Source organism: Pipistrellus hanaki (assembly GCF_964339955.1).
Source record: "Pipistrellus hanaki genome assembly, chromosome: 2".
NCBI lineage: Eukaryota > Metazoa > Chordata > Mammalia > Chiroptera > Vespertilionidae > Pipistrellus > Pipistrellus hanaki.
The window spans coordinates 41,480,162-41,500,581 of NC_140504.1; the positions used below are offsets into that span (position 1 = coordinate 41,480,162).

At 43.9% G+C, this 20,420-nt stretch overlaps 1 protein-coding gene across 9 annotated transcripts in view; it reads left to right on the top strand.

Annotated features, from left to right (window-relative positions):
- ST6GAL1 (ST6 beta-galactoside alpha-2,6-sialyltransferase 1) overlaps positions 1-20,420 on the top strand; it is a 109,267-nt gene that overhangs the window by 53,620 nt on the left and 35,227 nt on the right. Inside the window, exon 1 of one of the 9 annotated variants that reach the window (XM_084871831.1) lies at positions 15,663-15,685. The exons of the other annotated variants lie outside the window; for them this stretch is intronic. The gene's annotated coding sequence lies outside the window, so the exon portion shown is untranslated. Of the gene's footprint in view, positions 1-15,662; positions 15,686-20,420 lie in introns of those variants that run through there. 9 annotated transcript variants of the gene reach the window in all.

Below are 20,420 nucleotides of genomic sequence, written 5' to 3' on the forward strand. Positions count from 1 at the left end.
CCTCTGTTAATTTTATGAGGGAGAAAGTTGTATCCTGTTATTTTAGTGTGCATCTCTTTGATTTCCAATGACATTGAATCCCCAGCTTGCCACTAAATTGGTTCTCACCCTTTTGGGGAAGACCTAGGAGAGGAGAATAGAAGAAGAGAGATTTATTCCCTCCTTCTCACCCCCCATTTTGGAGATGAGAGGCAAAAGCAGATACAGGTAGCCCTGGGTTCAGTCCTGCCTCTACCACTTACTAGTTACTGCCTTTGTGCAACCTCTAGTTCTCTGAGCCTCAGATGCTTTAACTAAAGAAATAGAGCAGTCTTACTGTTCTCTACAAGTGAGAGGCAGTAGAGATTCACAGGAAAAAAGCATGATCCATGGTGGTCAATCAGAAGATGGGACTTTTCTTGTCCTTGAGAAGCTGAGGATACTAAAGGACCTACTGCTCTGCTGCACGAATTTGGCAGCAAGTTGCTCAGAGCTGGGATCCTCCACCCTGCACAGGGAAGGCCGCCTGTAGGAATTACTGCTCATACTGGGTCACTGCCTCTTCACCTTTCATTCTTTGCTATCTCCCTGCTCTGAGGTCTTTCAATCACTGCTGGGCAATGGAAGCAGCTAACACAAGTCAGGAAAACCATCCTGGGGAAATTCGGTGATTTTGGCGGGATACATTCTGATTGCTAATAGTATTCATCTGATTCAGTGGAAATGCACTTTACAGTGCTTGGCTCAGAGGATCAGGGTGAACTTCAGGTGGGGTGTTAGGCAGAGTCTCACCATACTCTTTGGAGGAGAATTTAGAACTGGAGCATGATCTTTTCTGGGAAGCCCAGCACCATTCAATGCCCCTTTCCCTGGCCCCTCATCTTCCTCCCACTCTCACTCTATGTCCAGGACCAGAGCCCAAAACAGAGGAGGAGGAGGTTGTGATTCTCAAGAACCTGTCTGCTTGAATTCCAAGTGAAAACTCACAGTATTTTTTTCTTCTCTTTGCTACTTTTGATTGATAGGGAAGGAGGGTTGAAAGGTTGAGGGGGGTGGGTATCCTTTAGGTTTTTTGAACATTATTTGGCCCTGGCTCATAGGTGAGGCCAGGAAACCCTCCAACACTCTCTCAGCTCAGATAATGGGTAGAGCTGACTGGAAAAGAAATATTTTTTCTGGTAATTGAGATTGGGTGCCCAGGTCTCTGCTGTCTGCCTGTCCTGATCTTGCCCTAGGACAACCTCACTGATTGTTTTTCCCCTTGGCACATCCCAGGTGCAGGAGACATAAGGGTGGGGTTGAGAGTTTGGCCTATTTCATAAAGTGAGGGAAAATCTATAAAAAAGACAGCAGGCTTTATTGTAAGGATTTGAGTCTACTGACTTTTTCGGGCAGTGAGCCCCCTGCTCTGGAAATGAGAGCCCAACTTCCCAGAATTTTCCCTGGGCTCTCGGGGGTGTACAAGCTCTGAGAAAATTGAACAATTTTATGTTTTCATCCTAATGATCCTAGAGAAGTAATTGTTTTAACAGTTATAATTTTCCTCAATTCATTGTTGAATGACACTTCAATAGAAGAAATCTTAGTCTTAAGTGTTTGCCAAACCGGGTTTCTTTTTTCTCCTTCAGGTAGTGGGTGATACTTGACCTACAGCTTTATTTCCAATGGCTTTAACTGGTCTTGAAGTTAAGGCACTGTCTGGAAGAAAGATAATATTGCATAGCTTAAAAGCTCCTTCTCTATTATTTTCCTTACCCTTCATTGCAACCCTGTGAAGTAAGGAGTATGAAGCCCCTTTCATTGGGAGGAAAGATGCTCAGAGAGGATAAGTGATTTCAAGTACACATAGTGATTAGGCTGGAGAGCTTGGGACCTCACCCCTGTGCCCTGGCTTCAGGCTTCTCCAGGAGTTTAGCCTCCTCAGTCACAGCCCCTCGTCTCTGACTCCCTGGAGGGTCCCAAATCCTGGTTCTCTTTGCTGTGGAGCAGCGTGAGAAATTGTTAACATTGAAAGCACCAGGTATCGGTTTTGTTGAGATGAACATCAAGGTTCTATGTTTAGTCAAAGGCAATCATTAACCCGTGACACTCCTGAAAGTTCAGCTCTTACTCTCAGAAACAAAGACTTCCTCCACCCACAGTGGCTGAGTCAGGTCCCAACCTCCTGTCCCTCCTACCCTAGCCACCAGGTCCAGGTTTACATGTCACAATTTCCTGAGCACCTGACACATGCCAGACACTGCATGATCTATCCTTTTAATCCTCACAGCAATCTTGATGAGAAAACGGAAGCCCCAGGCTCATGTCATTTGCCTAAGGTTGGACAGTGATGAATAATGAAACAGTGATACAAATCTAGACTTGTCTGACTGGGGTCATGTGAAATTCAGCACCAGCCTTCGAAGCTGGGCCTTGTTTGAACCGTCTTCCTCATCTCAGTCTTTGTTTTCCTCAGCACAGGGGACTACACCAGCTTCTCTTGGCTTGTGGGTCTTAAGTCAAATCTGAATTAAGATCCTGGCTCTGCCACTTCACAGTGGGGCAAATCCTACAACCTCTCTGAGCCTGTTTCCTCACTTGTAAAATAGGTTAGACAGTTACATGTCCTATGGTGTTTTTTTTAAAGATTAAACAGGTTCAGAGAAAGATAAATATCACATGATTTCACTCATTTGTGGAATATAATGAACAATATAAGTTGATGAACAAAAATAGATCCAGAGACAGAGAAACATCAATCAGAACCTCAAACCTCAGGGAAGGTGGAGGTCAGTGGGAGTAAGGGGGAGAGACTAACAGAGGGACTGTGTGCATGCATATGAGCCTAATCAATGGACACAGACAGCAAGGGGGTAGGGTATGACTGGAGTGTGGGGGGGAATGGGGAAATAGGGACACATATGTAAAAAATAAAAATTAATAAATAAAAAATTTATAAGAAAAAAGATTAAATAGGTGCATGAGACAGTCCCTTAGTGCGTGACACATAGTAGGTGCCTAAGAAGCAATGACTATTACTTGTTTATTGGGCACTTGCTTTCAGGGAGTGGAAAGGTGGGTGCTGTGAGCTTCAGAGAAGCGGGTGCCTCCTCTCTTACTGTTGAACTTGCACAGCCTTTCCCGCTCTCCCACAGGCTTGGCACTTCCCTTCCCTGCTTTGAAGCCTATTATCTGCTCTTCACTATGTAGCTAATAAACTCCAGACTCTTCCACCTGCTGTTCACCAGGCTTGAGTCTCCTTTCAGCATCAGCTTTGCACAACTGCTTGGGCTGACCGGAACCTCTCCCTGTGCCCCAGTGCTCTGCCTTCACCCGCCTCCATGCCATTTCCCTCCCATCTTCCAGGTCCTTCCTATCATGAAAACTTCAAATCCCAGGCCAGATGTGGGCCTTTCTTCCTGTTCTAAGATTCTTTTTCCCCTTCATTGATTAAGGTATTACATAGTGTCCTTATTTCTCCCAACCCCCTAGTCATGCTTTCACCCCCCTGGTGTCTGTGTTTATTGGTTAGGCTTATATGCATGCATACAAGTCCTTTGGTTGATCTCTCTCCCTTACCCCCACTCTCCCCTACCTTCCCTCTGAAGTTTGATGATCTGATCGATGCTTCTCTGTCTCTGGATCTGTTTTTGTTCATCAGTTTATGTTATTCATTATATTCCATAAATGAGATCATGTGATATTTGTCTTTCTCTGACTGATTTATTTCACTTAGTATAATGCTCTCCAGTCCCATCCATGCAGTTGCAAATGGTAAGAATTCCTTCTTTTTTAACAGCAGCCCTGTGTAGATGTATCACAGCTTTTTAATCCACTCATCTGCTGATGGGCACTTAGGCTGTTTCCAAATTTTAGCTATGGTAAGTTGTGCTGCACAAGGGTTCCAGATTATTTTTTAAAAATATAATATATTTTTATTGATTTCAGAGAGGAAGGGAGAGGGAGAGAGAGAAACATCAATAATGAGAGAGAGTCATTGATTTGCTGTCTCCTGCATGTTCCACACTGGGGATTGAGCCTGCAACCCGGGCATATGCCCTGACTGGGAAATGAATTGCAACCTCCTGGTTCACAGGTCAATGCTCCACCACTGAGTCACTCTGACCAGACCAAGGTCTAAGATTCTCGACCTTCTTTGAAAAGAAAATCATTCACGTCTGTGACTAATCTTGGCCCTGGGAACATTGAAGTAACTAGATGATTCAGTTACTCAATGGGGAGAAACAGACAAAGTAAATAGTGCATTAGGTATTTGGGTCTTGTCTGGTTTCTTGGTATTTAAGACTTTGCATCTTGAGGTCAAGGGATGACAGTTACTTCTGGGCCTTTGTTCTGAGCCCACAGTAACCAGTATCTGGTTTGAATTGGTTGAGGTAATGGGTGTGGTCAAAAGGTAAGTTCACAGTTCTGCCATTTCCAGGCCAGCACTGATGAAGGTTTGGAGGGACAGTGGGGAGCCTAGGACAAGTTCTTTCTCTTCTGTAGCCTTCCATCTTCCCCGCCATTCTCCCAAGTCTGCGTGTGATTGAGTCAGCATGCAGGATTTGGCACTTTTTGGATGACTTAACTCTTGGGTTGTAGGGAGGGGTGCACACTGGCTTTAGTAGCCAGACATTCCTGGGCAGGTCATAGCACCTTCTCCAGCCTCAGTTTCCTTTTCTATAGAATGTTGAAACAATAAGTTCAAAGTTTTCCCATGAGAAAGTTCTCTTGGGATCTTTGAGAATTCTCAACATCCTCTTCATCATTGTGACCAAGATCTCATTTTACTGATAACAAGTCCTAAGGTGAAGCATTTGTTCTTTTTATAGGCAAGAAACTCATATGTGTGCCACCATTTCCCCAAATATGCAGTCATGCATAATTGGACAATAAGTGATTTCTGTCCTTTAGTGATTCTCTGTATACAGGGCCATGGGCATTTATAAATCTAGTACAAGATATTCATCACTGAGTATTACGGTGACATGGACTAGCAGTCTGTTTTCTTTGGGAGCTGTAGTTCACAAGCATTTATTTCCATCACTTCCTGACACATAGAGATTATAGAACCCCTGCACACTGGGCCGCAGCCTGAGGGGTGAGGGGGAAGGTGAGCTGTCATGCTCTATGGGACTGGCTTTCTAGTATACATATATCATTTTTATTCCTGAGTAAATTCAGGCTGCCTTACGTGTAGGACCTTTGTGACTCTTCTAAAATAGTCAACATCTTGAATGTTGACTCTGTAAATACCTAAGGTCAACTGAAATGTCAACAGCCATGCAGGCTGCTGAAAGATTTAGTGAGATGGTATGTCAAGTGTCTAGCATTCTAAGAGTGTCCTGGGCTTAGAATTTCAAAACCCTTGGTTTCCTTGTTAACTGAAACATTTGCTTCTGGGCATAGGTGGGCATGATTGAGGCTGCGAGAGTCACAGGTTTAACAAGATGACCATGGAGTACAGGCATTAAGAGCATTGTCCTTGGATTCAGACAGTTTGGTTCAAGTCTTGGTGCTTCCATTTACTAGCAAAAATCCTTTAACTTCTTTAAGATTCAGCTTCCTTATCTGCAAAATGGAAATGATAACCATGCCAACCTTTGAGGATCGTGGTTAGGATTGAATGAACTACTATGTGTACTGTTTTAACATAGAGTCTGACACAGGAAACCCTAAAAAGTGCTCATGATGATTTTCCTCTTTTCTCCCTTTGTACATGGCTACATGCCAAGTAGCTACTCCATGTTCATTGATGATTTCAGTTCAAGTTTAAAATTTTCTTATTTACAAACTATCTCCCACTCTCAACCACAAGCCCTGGCCATGGGTGACAGTTTGGTATTGAGTGCCACTTGTATACCTTATGCTCCGCAGTGCTGAGAAGGAAACAGAAGAGATGTTGATGAACTTTATCCTCACTGATTTCTGTCTGTTTAGAAGAAAAATATTCTCACACACAGCACTTGGAGGAACATGGGAGAGAGCATTTGCTCAGGCCAGGAGTGTGATGGAAATCCACACAGATAGAGGACTCCACCTCTGGAGAGTCCGGAAACTTGCACCTTGGGTACATCCCTGAAGTGAAAGGAAGTAGTAGCCAAGTAGGGAGGTTTGGGGGTGGGATTAACTAGGTGCTGAGATCTGGCCTTTTATGAAGAATATCCAAAACTTCTACTGGTCAACATGCACCAATGAGTACCAAATAGGTACAGATATTAGTTGTTCTTTGTGTATACATCATAGGGAGGGAAAAATTCAAGAAAACCAGCCCGTGCTTTCTAAAAGGGAATGACCACAGAACAGGAGTGGAAATTGAGTGTGAGCTCTCATCTGGGATCTATCAGAGTACAGAACACTCCCCCAAAGAGGTTAATTGTGCTGCCTGTGCCACCTGGTGATCCAAGTCAGGATCACCTTAATGAGCAGAGAAAGGTGAAAGATGCACCTTGATGCAAAAAGGCTGTTAGCTCTCTCTCTAATAGTGTTGACTACTCTTGGTCTTATCACAGACATGAATTATTCACATCTCCTCTTTGTTAGGAGCTCAGAGTTGATGACAATTTGGCCTGAAATTCTCCAAGACCTGGATTCAATTTGAGGCCCTGCCAGCTCCTCAATAACTTATCTGGGCCTTCAGGAGGCAGCAAGCTCCCTGGGTTGTGGAAGAGTCTGTGTTCAGTAGGGATTGAATGCTTAGGCCATGTGCTGACTCATCACCCATGGTGACTGGAATAGTTCCCTCTCCTTCCAGAAAAGTCTCTATTAATGTTTATTGGTCCTGACTAATTAAATCAGAATCTACCAAAGGTTTGGCATCTTACATTTTAAAAAAGCTTTCTAGATGATGCTAATGCCAAGGTAAGATAAAGATGTGGTGTTCTAAGTGGTTTCTTTTACCTTCACTGAAATTTATGACTATAGGACTAGTAGTAGGGTGCACCTCTGTGAGGACAGACTTGATCACATTTTTTCTCTTCTACATTCTCCCCCTTATTCTCTTTGTATAAGAGGCCCAATTGGCCTTGGGCTGGTCCTACGAACTAGATCAATTTGCTAAGGTAAGAGAGATAAATAGTTGTCACCTTGGTGATTTTAAGAGGTGCTCACTTCCATGATTCTGTCAAGAAACTCTGGCCCTGACTTCCTGATGGAAGAGTAGAATAAACAGCCCCTGGCATCATTTTCAGCCCAGGAGTTCCTGAAGGAAATTATTTTGAAGACAATTATAGCAGACATCATTGTTTTCCCAAAAGACAATTAAACTGGGATTGAAGATAGAGATGTAGGTCATCAGACCCTTGTTATCAGGATTTAAGAGAAAATTCTTTATTTTTGGTCTTTCCATAGAACTCTTTTCCTCCTGTGTGGTTTGCATTTGTTTCTCCTTTGATCTTCAGCCCTTGAGAACTCTGGGCAGCTTAATTTCTAGGGAATTAAGCTCTAACAGTTCTCCTATTGTGTCCTAGGGGTGGAGTATCTTTCTGATGTAACTGCTGCTGTGTATTCATTCAACTGTTCTCTGCATGCTGAAATGAGCGGGTAAAATTCTGATCTTACATTGCTGCTGCTCTGATTTTTAAGCTAGAACGGAAGCCAGATTCTTCCAGATAAGCTTAAAATGCCTCAATTCTACCTAGTTGGGGGCAGTTGGAAATAGTTTTGTAAGCACTTTTCAGTTTCTAGCCTACCAGTAGAATGTGATTTTTAGGAGGTCAGTTGGGATCAGAAAGTTATGATTATATTGGAGTAAATTTCAGGCCATACAAACTGGAATTCCTTTCCTGACCCACCAGACAACTTTCAGTTTTTCAAGAAGCCAGATGGGAGAAGCACGTTTATCTCTACACACCTGCATAAGCTTTTCAAGTTTCTTTATATCATGTTTCTTTATACCATGCTGGGCTTTTATCAACTGACTGGGATGACAATGACAATCTGAAACTAGTCTCAGATTGTCATTGTCATCCCAGTCAGTTGGTAAAAGCCCAGCAATTGTCATCCCAGTCAGTTGATAAAAGCCCAGCAATCTTATTGGCAGCAATATTTTGTTTATTTGATAAAAAATAAGAACTCAAATTCTTAATTAAATTTGGCTGACAACATCTTTCAAAACCTGGGTATTATAGCAGGGGAAACAATACAAAAGGTATTTGGTGTGGCTGAATTAAGGGAAGCATCTGTTTCTTCACTGTGCTAGTGAAATGTTGGGATGAGCAGAGAACTGTGTGGGTGATAAAAAAAAAATCTATAGCTGAGAATTTTCTGCAGATGTTCTTAGAAACAAATATTTAAGAAGTCCCTTCTAAGTGGCAGTACTGATTAGAGCAAAACCAGCTGCCATAACAAATAGTTTCACTTCTTAATCACCTAAGCCCAGAAGTGACACATTATTTTTGTTCACATTTCATTGGTGATAACTAGTCATATTGTCCACCCAGATATAGGGTGTGTGTATGTGTGTGTGTGCGTGTATGTATGAGTGCATACTTGATGGAAACTGTAATCCCTGGGTGGGTTGCCACTTTCAATCAACTCTACATGGCATCTGCCATATAAAGAGCACATTTTTGGTGGAGAAGCCTGCCATCCCTGAAATGAGGAAATAGGAAGAGGTATTATTATAGGATTAACTGGCAGCTCAGGTGACACAAATTAAGAGCTCACAATCTTAGAGAAAGTTTATGATCATTTTGGGCATTTCTGGAATCCAGGACACATGGACCATTTCTCAGAGGCACCTGGTTAGCTGAGGTAGTCTCAGGGGGCTATCGTGTGTCAAGGTCTTTAGGGACAGAAACTTCGGATCCTAAGGTATAGATGAGATTGAGGTTTGCATACTGAGAGGTTAAGAAGATGGGGATTAGGACAGAGTAAAGAGGAGTCACCAAGAGGTCCAAGATGCCATGGCCAAGCAGGTAGGCTCTCTGGAGACCTTAGAAGGGCCCTGAGTAGAGGGACATATGTTGGATGGCATGGGTAGTTTGCAAGTTTGAATAATCTGGCTCCCTCTCTAATTTGATCATTTTCAATGATATCTTGAGCAAATGGCTTAAATTCTTGGAGCTTTGGAATTTTATGGTTTATAAAAGAGATTCTTCCAGATAAGCTTAAAATGCCTCAATACCCTACCCCATAGGGTGGTGGTAAGGATTCAATTTGGTAACATATATAAAATACCAGCACCCAGTAAGAGCTAAGTAAATGGGCTCATGGGCTTTTCACCTAATTGTTGTAATAGCTTCTTGAAAGGTCTATTTCCCTCTAACCTCCCCCTCCCCCAAATTTCTGCACACCACAGTTGGTTCTCAATGCAGCAGCCAGAATAATCTCTTTCAAACATACATATGCCAAGTCTTAGAGACCTTATACCAGCCTAAGGCCCTACAAGATCCTTGCTACTAATACTTCCCTGACCTCACCTCAGATTGCCCATCTCCTTGCCCACACTGTTCCAGGCCTCCATGATGTCCTTGAAACAGGCCAGACATAGTCTAGGGATTTTGCTATTCCCTCCACCTATAACCCTATTCATTCAGAAATCTGCATGACCCCTCTTTTATATCTCTTCAATCTTTACTCAAATGCCTTCTCCATCTTACCTGCTTTAATTTTCTGCAGAGCAATTATACCATTACACACATATTTATTTTGTTTTACCCTTTATTTACTTCCTCACTCAAAGGCAAATTCTGGCTGCTTTCTGCACTGCTTGGATCACAAATAGACAATAAGCATTTGCTGAACGAATGAACTTATTTATGAGTAGTGGTGTTCGTTGTTTTTATAGGGACCACTGCAAAGTGGAGGAGCTCAGGCCTCTCTGTGCATTTTCCCCACTCGAACTCCCTTAGACACAGGACTTAGTTCCTCGTAGGTATAAAAAAATTGGGAGAACCAATGAACCCGAAACCGCTGAATTTTAACAAGTCTTGAAATCTACCACTCAGCTTAGAGGAAACAGAGCAAAGAGAAGTAAGTTAATACCAAGAGGATTTCATTAGCCAGATTCAGTGTAAATTACTTAGTTTCTTCAACAAAGAAATATGAAAAAGAAAATTAAGGGAGTGGGGAACTGTTATAAATTAAGAGAGAGTTAAGAGCAGCATATCATGCAAATAAAATGTATCCACTTTGTTTGAATCATCATTCAAAGAATTTGATGTAAAATATATTTTAAATAGAATTGAGAACAATTTGAAAGTGAGTTGGGTGAAGGGGTTCAATAAAAAGAGGAAGAAAAGAAAGTGAGTTGGATATTAGGTGCTAATACCTTGTGGATATGTATGTGTGTATTAGTCTTTAGAGCTGAGTTATGAAAACAGGGAGGCTCATGATGTTATTTCTTATACCTTTAAAATGTTTAAGAAAATTAGTCTGGCTGCTATAGTTTAGTGGTTGAGCTTCGACTTATGAACCAGGAGGTCATGGCTCAATTCTGGTTAGGACAAATGCCCAGGTTGCAGCTCAATCCCCAGTAGGGGGCATGTAGGAGGCAGCCAATCAATGATTTTCATTGATATTTTTATCTCTCTTCCTCTCCCTTCCTCTCTGAAATTAATATAAATAAACTTTAAAAAATTTTATTGAATTTATTGGGGGACATTGGTTAATAAAATTATACAGATATCAGATGTACAATTCTATAATACATTATCTGTATATTATATTGTGTGTTTACCACCCCAACTCAAGTTTCCATCAGCATTTAGCCCCGCTTTACCCTCTCTATCCACCCCCACCCTCTTCTCTTCTGGTAATCACCATGCTATTGTCTCTGTCTATGAGTTTTTTGTTTGTTTGTTTTGTTTAATCCTTCACCTTTTCCACCAAGCCCCACAACTCCCCTTCCCTCTGACAACTGTCAGTCTGTTCTCTATCTATGTACTGTTTGTTGTTGTTAGTTTATTTTGATAATTAGATTTCACATATGAGTGAAGTCAAAAGGTACTTGAATTTCTCTGACTGGCTTATTTCACATGACATAATACTCTCCAGGTCCACCCATGCTGTCCCAAAGTATAAGATTTCCTTCTTCTTTACGGTTGAGTAGTAGTCTTTTGTGTAAAGATACCACAGCCTTTTTACCCATCCCTGTACCTTTTTGTATGTGTAAAAACTTCTGTAATACTAACTGAATTCCTTTTTAATGATGAGGAGATGAAAGAGTTCCTCTTACCGAGGAGGAGGGAGTTTTCTTTTCTTTTCTCTGGTATGAAGGAAAGAGGCGTGGCTGTGTGTGTGTGTGTTTGTATATATGTGTGTGCAGTATTTATTCAACCCTTCTGATTGCTCCTTCATTCTGAGCGTACCCTTGAGAAGCGGAGTGCAGAGTGGTCTCTAGTGTGGTAAGGCTGGGCAGATGCCTGCAGGGTCTGGGGGTGGGTAGCATACAGGAAGGGAGCTGATGGGCTGTGAAATGCCTACTTTCCCTAGGCACCTGCCAAAAAGGAAGGCAAATATTTCTATAAATATGCACCTGTTGAAGGCATAGGTTGAAGACTAACAAGTGGCTTGTAATTTCTCTCTGCTGTGGCTCTCTTAATCCTGAGTTTGGAGCTCTCCTTAGCCATTCAAAGTGGCCAATTCTGGTCAGAAACCACCGAGTAGCTGCCCTATCTGCAGTGGGAACTCAACACCCCCTGCAAAGTCCTGTTCTCCATGCTTTAGCAAATCTCAGGGAAGTGTACTCAGGCATGTCTGAGGACTTCATAATCTTCTCCATCAGTGCTTGCCTGGCTGGGAAAAGATCTAATCTCTACTCAGAGACCCTTTTTGCCACCTGGTTCTGGAACAGCTGGGACAAGCAGGAATGAAAGCCCCTTTATCTTCACGGCTTTGATCTAGGCAGGATTTCCCCCTCCCCACCGTTAGCCAGGCAGCTGGGCTTATCCTCAGGTAAACACTAGCAAACATAGCAAGGCAGGCACTTTGTAACTCTCTCGTGGCTTTCTTTCACTTGCTTCTCAGATTTGCCAACAACAAAGCAATCAAGTCCATCATTAAATTGTTATCACAATCCTACAGAAGCATATTTTAAAGTATTATTATCCATATTGTACAGATGAAGACACAGGTTTTACAGAAGTTGACGAACAGAACTATCGGGTAGAAAAGTCAGTATATGTACCTGGGCTTGGAGATGACAGAGCATGAACTTGTTCATTAAAGCCAAGGTTCTCCCACTTATTGGTGGCGAAGAACTAGGTTTTCTTTTTTCACACATCAATAGAATAATGAAATAATAAAAAGAACAACCCCTATTTTAAAATTTGTTATTATATTTGCTAGAATTTGTTATAGTTAGCAGGCATAAAATTACTCTTTCAAATTTCTTTTTTTTTATTTTTTTTTTATTTATTTTTTTTAAATCAATCTTTATTGTTCATATTATTACAAAGGTTCCTCATTTCTTCCCCCCTCCACCAGGTTCCCACCCCACCCTCTGCCCCCTCCCCATCCCCCATTGTCCTCATCCATAGGTGCACAGTTTATGTTCAGTCTCTTCCTCCCTCCCTTTCCCCGATAGTAAATTCCTTTTCAGATAGTAAATCTGTTACTTAGCATTTTCTCATATCAATAATACCTCCACATCCCCAATGATACACTTCACACAAAAGACATTTTTAAATAGGTCAACCAGCCTCATCCAGGCCCCACCCAAGGCACTCACAGATCAACACCCCAGCGCTATATTAACTCAACACATCCAGATGTAAGCCTTCATCACTTGATTCAGCAGACCCTCAAGTTCCCGCAAAAGTTTCCAGCCATGTCTGAGAGGCAGCCGTGGGCAGGTACAGACGAGGAGCGAGCTGTTTCGGGCCTGGCTGCTCCGGGCCTGGCCTCTGTTGCTCTGGTTCGTTCCACAACCAGCTGCTCCGGGTCTGGTCACTGCCGCTCCCGACCTAGTTGCTCTGGACTTGGCTGTTGCTGCTACAGGCCTGGCCGCACCCGACCCGGCTGCTCTGGGCCCGGTTGCTCCGGTCCCGGCCGCTCCGGGCCTGGCCGCTCCCAGCCTGTCAGCCGCTGCTCCGGGCCTGGCCGCATCAGACCCGGCTGCTCCGGGCCTGGCCGCTCCCAGCCTGGCAGCCGCTGCTCCGGGCCTGGCCGCACCAGACCCGGCTGCTCCGGGCCTGGCCGCTCCCAGCCTGGCAGCCGCTTCTCCAGGCCTGGCCACTCCCAGCCTGGCAGCCACTGCTCTGGGCCTGGCCGCACCAGACCCGGCTGCTCCGGGCCTGGCCGCTCCCAGCCTGGCAGCTGCTGCTCCGGGCCTGGCCGCTCCCAGCCTGGCAGCTGCTGCTCCTGGCCTGGCTGCACCAGACCCGGCTGCTCCGGGCCTGGCCGCTCCCAGCCTGGCAGCTGCTGCTTCGGGCCTGGCCGCTCCCAGCCTGGCAGCCGCTGCTCCGGGCCTGGCCGCACCAGACCCGGCTGCTCCGGGCCTGGCCGCTCCCAGCCTGGCAGCTGTTGCTCTGGGCCTGGCCGCTCCCAGCCTGGCAGCCGCTGCTCCGGGCCTGGCCACACCAGACCCGGCTGCTCCGGGCCTGGCTGCTCCCAGCCTGGCAGCTGCTGCTCCGGGCCTGGCCGCTCCTAGCCTGGCAGCCGCTGCTCCAGGCCTGGCCACACCAGACCCAGCTGCTCCGGGCCTGGCCGCTCCCAGTCTGGCAGCCGCTGCTCCGGGCCTGGCCGTACCCGACCCGGCTGCTCCCAGCCTGGCCGCTCCCAGCCTGGATGCTCCGTGCTTGGCTACTGCTGTTCTGGGCCTGGCTGCTCCCAACCCGGCTGCTCTGGACCCGGCTTCTCCGGGCCCAGCCACTCCGTGTCTGGGTGTTCCTGGACTGGCCACCCTGGGCTTGGCCGCCTCTGCCTCAGGCCTGGCTGCTCCAGTGCTGGCTGTTGATGCTCTTGTTCTGGCTGCTGCTGCTCTGGGGCCTGGCCACTGCTGCCCCAGGCCCAGCTTCCACTGCCTTGTGCCTGGCCACTCTAGGCCTGGTCGCCGCTGTTCCAACATTCTGTCCCTTTTTTCTCTCTCTTTTTTTTTTTTTTTTTAAAAAAAACAAAACGCATTTATGTTGCAATGTTGGCTGGTGCGTTGAGTTCTGACTTAGTCTTTGATTTTTCAAGATCTTCTTTGTATTCTTTCTTAAGTAATTTTACTATCATTTGCTCTCACTTGATTTCTTCACATTGAGAACTTCTTTGGTTTCTTCCTCCTTGTCCTGGGAGCTCAGCAGGTTGGCCTGTGGCACCCCTTTGTTCTCCGCGGGCTCCCGCGCTGCTCCAGCCTGTTGCCGGGGTCGGCGCCGCCCAGGAAGCAGCCCCCGTCCTTGGCTCCGTTGCCCGTGCTCAGCAGTCGAAGGCTCAGGGGCACCCCCCCACCTGGGGGCCCCGTCGCCTGGCTCCTTGCTGGCGCCCGGCTGGCCGGTGTCCGGCAGGGGCTCCTGCTCCTCGTCGCGTTCCTCCTGTCTGGAGCTTTCTTTCTCCTTCCCACTAGGGGAGTCCAGGATCAGAGTCAACAGACTGTCCTCTGCGCACAGTGTGCGTGACTCCGGGGGGCTCGGCCTTTCGCCGCGCTCCCAGGACTCCACCTCACAGCTCCGTCTCCCCCTGCCCGAGCCTGGGTCCCCAGGGACTGGCCCAGACCTGGAGTTCGGGGCGGTCCGGACTGAGGCTCAGAGCTGCCGCCGGAGGCTTTGTTTCTTCCGGCTAGGGTAATCCAGCATCAGAGTCAACATTCAGTACTCTGCGCGCCATGTGCGCGTGACTCCGGGGGCCCCGCATTTCGCTGTCCCCCGGGATTGTCTCCCCCTGCCGGAGCCTGGGTCCCCAGGGTCTGGCCCATAACTTGGGGCTCAGTGCTGCCGGTTCGGGGGTTCAGCCCAGGCTGGGGGTTCTATTTCCTTCCTGCTAGGGAACGCCGGGCAGCACCCAGCCCTCTCCTCCTCTCCGGCTGCGACCTCTCCGCGCGCGCGCCGCATGTCTCCGTACCTTAGGCTTTTTTTCAGCTCCTCTGATTTTCCTTCTGGTTTTCTCCCTCCTTCCTATTGTAGAGTTTTCAGTCAGTCGACTACCTGTAGCTCTGGGCAATGTCCACTCTACATTTTAGTTGTATTCCCTTGAAATTGTTGTGAGCTGCTGCGGTTAGGTGTATACCCGAGCAGCCATCTTGGATCCTCCTCTCTTTCAAATTTCTATAGAAGTTGATTATATTGAATTTTTGTACTTTTCTCATTCTGGATCTTGATAAAGCTTTCTCAGACTAGCACTTTTGAGTAATATTATTCTAAGCTACCTGTTTCTCACAGAATGGTGTATTGTTGGGGCCACTTGCTTCAGAATCACCCTAGGGTGTTTTCTAAATGCAGATTTCTGAGCCCCATCTCCAAGGACTTGGATCAAAATGGCTGAGGTAGAATTCAGGAGTCTGCATTTAATAAGTCATTTTAATCATTCTGGTGTGCTCTAAGTCTGATCCTCATTGTTCTCTAGGCTGCTGCCACCCCTCTCAGGTCATGGATGACAGTGAATTGTGGAATGAGTACAGTGTTTTATTCTATTTATATCACCCTCACACTACTGTGTTTTGTTTTGTTTTGTTTTGTTTTTTTAGTTTTTTTAAATTAAGAACTTTCTTTCTGAGAAAACCTTCTTTCTGAACTCATTTTAGTGTACATCTCCAAAAGTGCACTGAATGCAGACTACAACCTCGGTGCTCACTATCAATAAAGTGCGTATAGATGGAACAAAGTAGAGAATGTAGGAGCACTTCTGTGTGTAGAGGTGGAGGAACCAGCAATAGACCACTGAGAAAGGATGACCAGTTAACTGGAGAAAAACCAGGAGAGAAAAGGTTTTGGAAACTAGGAGGAGGAAGTGACCAACTGGATAAAATACTGTTGATGGGCTGACTCAGATGAAGATTGAGAGTGTGGAGGCCATGGAGGTCTTTGGTGATATAGACAAGAGTAGTTTCATGGGCAAGGGGAGGCCTGAAGGAGTGGGTTCATGTGAGAATGGGAAGAGGGAAATGGGAAATAGTGACTAGAGACAGCTCTTTTACTGTAAAGGATAGAGAAAGGGCAAGAGCTGGTCAAGAGGTTTTGCAGGAGGAATGGAGAAGTGGACTGTATTAAAAACTCATGCAGTGGCTAATTATGTGACTTTTATAAAGTCATATATCTTTTTCAGTTAATTCCTTCAGTGAAACAGAAACAGTTATCTACCATAACTTTTTCCTTCAAGCTCTTTCAAACTCTCCCCACTCCCAAAAAATGTTGTCTGAGAAGAGTCTTTATATTACTCTTGCTTCTTAGATAACTTAATTGGAATATATTTTTTTTAAATGACATATTTCTTATATTTGCTTTATCTATTTTTTGGTTGAAGTATTTGAAAATAGATTTAATCTCTAACTGCTTCACATGCATAGGGTTTTAAAAATCATAACTACAGATATAATAATAATAATATCTAAAAATTAGCCAAGTGATTTCATAATATCATATATTATCAAATCTATATAAAAATATTACTATTTTTTCCAACTTGGTTTTGTTCAACTAGAAATTCAAGCAAGGTCTACATATTGCATATGATTGTTGTATTTCTCAAGCCATTAGTTTATCATGTGCATTGACTTATTGTCCTGTACAATGTCCTGCTTTCAGAATTTGTCTGTAAACATCTTTATGGTATCACTTAACTTGCTCTTTTTCTGCTATTTTTCCTGAAAACTGAGACAGATTATAAAGGCTTGATCTATATACTTAGTCTACATTTTGGTCAAGAATTTTTCATAGAAAGTGCTGTGTACTTCCTATTGCTTCACATCTGACTAAGCACACACTGACTAAGGTGTCCCACTATCAGTGGTGGCTGCCTCAGTCAAGAGAATTTCTCTTTTTTTCTAAGATAGGAAAAATAATAGCATGTCTATATGCTGATGGACATGATCTTTGAGAGAGGGATACCTATTGATGCAGAAGAAAAAAAGAAAAAATTTCAACACAAATGTCCTGAAGTAGATCATAGTGGACAAATGTTGGATATTATAAATGTTGGATGCATCTAATTCATCTCTAGGGACAAAAGATCATTTGGGCATAAATATAGGTAGGATGGGTAGCTGAGTACAAAGGCATATGTATGAAAGTTCTATTCTGGTAGCTTCCTTTTCTCCATGAATAAAGGGAAGGTGAGGATGAAGAGAGCTTTCATGGTATGTATATGTGGGGGTCAGATAGTCTCCTAGAAGAGTGGCAGATGAATTGACTGAAAAAAGTCAAATGATTTCTGGGAAGCATTAAGTAGCTACTTGTGGTTAGTGACTGTGAACTTGAAGTGAAATCAGTAAGCATCACAGTGTGATTTTCTCTAGCCATGTTCAGTTACATGTTTGCAAGTGTGGAGTGGGACAGAGAGTTGGGTTTAACCAGGGTTGGGGTTTATTCAACCATGTGATGAGAGAGCTCAGTTTAACAACTGACCATGGAATTTAAGCAGGGTGGGAAGATGAGAAAAGATATAAAGGAAGTAAGAGGCATGAGAAGGTCAGTTTACTCATTCCATTGTTGTGGTTGGGTATTAATTGAACTCAGCTGCAAAGACAGGAGTGGTGATTACAGAGGGTATACCTGAAATCAAGACTACAGGGGGAGTATATTTTTTGTAAATGACAAGATCAGAGATATAACCTTGGAAGTGAGGGGCTGAGGTCACAATCATTGGAGTAGAGGAGATCAAAGAACTGAGAAACCAGGAAACTAGAATAATAATGCAGATGGATGTTGATATCACCACAAATTCTGACAGAAATAGGGTTGGAGAGAATTATAGTGATTCAGGACCTAAAATATTTAAGGACCTGGGTAGAGAAGTGCCTAACTAGACACAGGAGAACAGAGATAAATTTTTAAAAAGTTCTCATACCTGCAAACAGATAAATGTCATATAGTCTGATGAAAGCTAGACACAACAGTGGAGTTGTGTCAATCTCTGTGGGGCCAAGAAAGGCTTCAGAGTCCAGGTGACACTTGAGCTGGTATGGAGGCTGAGTAGGTGTGCCCCCATGTAAAAAAAAGTAGGAAAGGACATTTTATACAGAGGAATGTTACGTGCAGGGCTACAAAGGTATGAAAGAGCATGGACATGTGGAGTGCCACAATTGAATTACTCTGGGCAAATTACTCATCTTCCCTTCTTCAGTTTCCCCATTCATAAAATGAGGATAGTAATGCTATCCACAGAGTAGGTGATGGTAAGAAGTGATGTGTATAATATTTGTCACAGCCATATTGTATAATTTTTTGAGTATATTCTTACTTATTAAAAAAAAATCCTATGAGATAGGCTCTGTTTTTTTTAGTTCTGTTTTACAGATAAAGAAGTTGAATGTAAGGGGATTGAATAATTTGCCCAAGGTTATGTAATGGTGAGAGGTGAAGAGTTTGGACTCTTGATCAGATCCATCTAATTCTATGGCTCTTACTCAACCCCTAAGCAATTGCTATTGCTTAGCACTTGGTAGCTATTATTATCATGTTTAGTTTCTCACCTCGTGAGTTGAGGATTCTGTTATCACTTCTTCAGCTGGTTGAAGATCACCCCTACTATCCCATGAGCAGCAGTGACTATTTTTGGAAGGCCCTCATTACCTATAATAGATAGACAGTTTCACTACTTTTGTTTCAACTGGTTGATTTTTAGAAATCAAGAGTGGGGAGTGATTCTTATCTTCTCAGAGGGCAAGTTGTTCCAAGCAGATGCAGTTGATGTGAGGGAGGAAGATCTGGGTTTTCTGTACTCCTCTGATGTCTGTGCACTGAACCCAGACAAAAGTCTCATGCCCGCCGAAACCGGTTTGGCTCAGTGGATAGAGTGTTGGTCTGCGGACTGAAAGGTCCCGGGTTCGATTCCGGTCAAGGGCATGTACATTGGTTGCGGGCACATCTCCGGTGGGGGGTGTGCAAGAGACAGCTGATTGATGATTCTCTCTCATCGATGTTTCTAACTCTCTATCCCTCTCCCTTCCTCTCTGTAAAAAATCAATAAAATATATTAAAAAAAAAAAAAAAAAGTCTCATGCCCCAGCAGCTCACACCTTGAGGGGATGGCAGCAAACCAGTATTCATTGGCAAGAGGCATCATCTAGGGCAGGTGACTGCCCCAATGTTTCCTGGGAGGCTGCTGAGAAAGAATCATTTCCATTAATGATGCCTGAGGAAACAGAACTCTTAAGAGCTGAAAACTTTCTGTCCCTCTCTCCCACCATTCATTCATTCAGCAAATTGTTATTAAATGTATACTATGTGCCAAACACTCATTTGGGCGCTTAAGATAGTAGTGAAGAAAGCTGATGAAGTTTCTGCTTATGGACTTTTTTTGTAGGAGGAGACAAAATTAACAAATAATAATGTGAATACATGCATCATTACAAACTCCCATGCCACAAAGAAAATTTACATGACACAAAAAGAAGGATAATGATCAGAAATATTTACTGTTTCTGCCAGGAGGCTGCCAAGGAGTCAGTTCTCTTACTTCATAAGGAAAACCCCTGAAATTTTTGACAATAAACATAATGGCATCTCTAACTTTTGCAGTGAGTCATTCTTAGGTTCTGCCTGCCTGTTTCCTGGTTATGAAAAGCTGAAATCCCCCCAGCTTGAACCCCAGCTTCAAGGAAAGATTTCCTTCTACTTCATGGGATGAAGCCAGTTTGTGGCCACCACAGCTTCCTCTTAGTTCTGTTAATGCTGCATCTCCCAGCACAGGTTTTATGGCCATTTCAATATTGTGTATCAAGTTGATGAACAAGGTTGAAGTGTATTTTCAATATTTTTTCTTTAGTTTTACTTTAATTACTCAAATAACATAATAAGAATAAAGGAAGTCAAACTAAAAGATGAGAATTTATCTTTTGTCAGTTTACTCATCAACGTTGCTTGGTCTCATCACCACCATTTGCCCACAATCCAGAGCTGAAATACCATTGCTGACGTACACATAAGGAACTCTTTGACATTGAAATTGGGACTCAAAAGAACTGTTGGCCCAGAAAGAAACTCACTACAGACTGATTCATTTGCCTTTCAGCTAACCATTATTGCTTGTCTCATTTTTGGTTGTTATAAGTGTATTTTTAGTAACACATGATCTCACTCATCTAGGGGAAATGATTAACAAATAGACTGATGAACAAGAACAGACCTAGAGACAAGGAGGCATGGACCAGACTGTGAGATTTCAGAGGGAGGGTAGGGGAGGATGGGAATAAAGGGGAGAGATCAACCAAAGGACTTGTGTGCATCCATATGAGCCTAACCAGTGGTCAAGACAATGCGGGGAGAGAGGGCATATGTGGGGAGGGGTTTGGGATGAAAATGGGGGGATGAGGACAAATATGTGACACTTTAATCAATAAAGAAATTTAAACCTAAATGAATAAATGAATACCAGGTTTA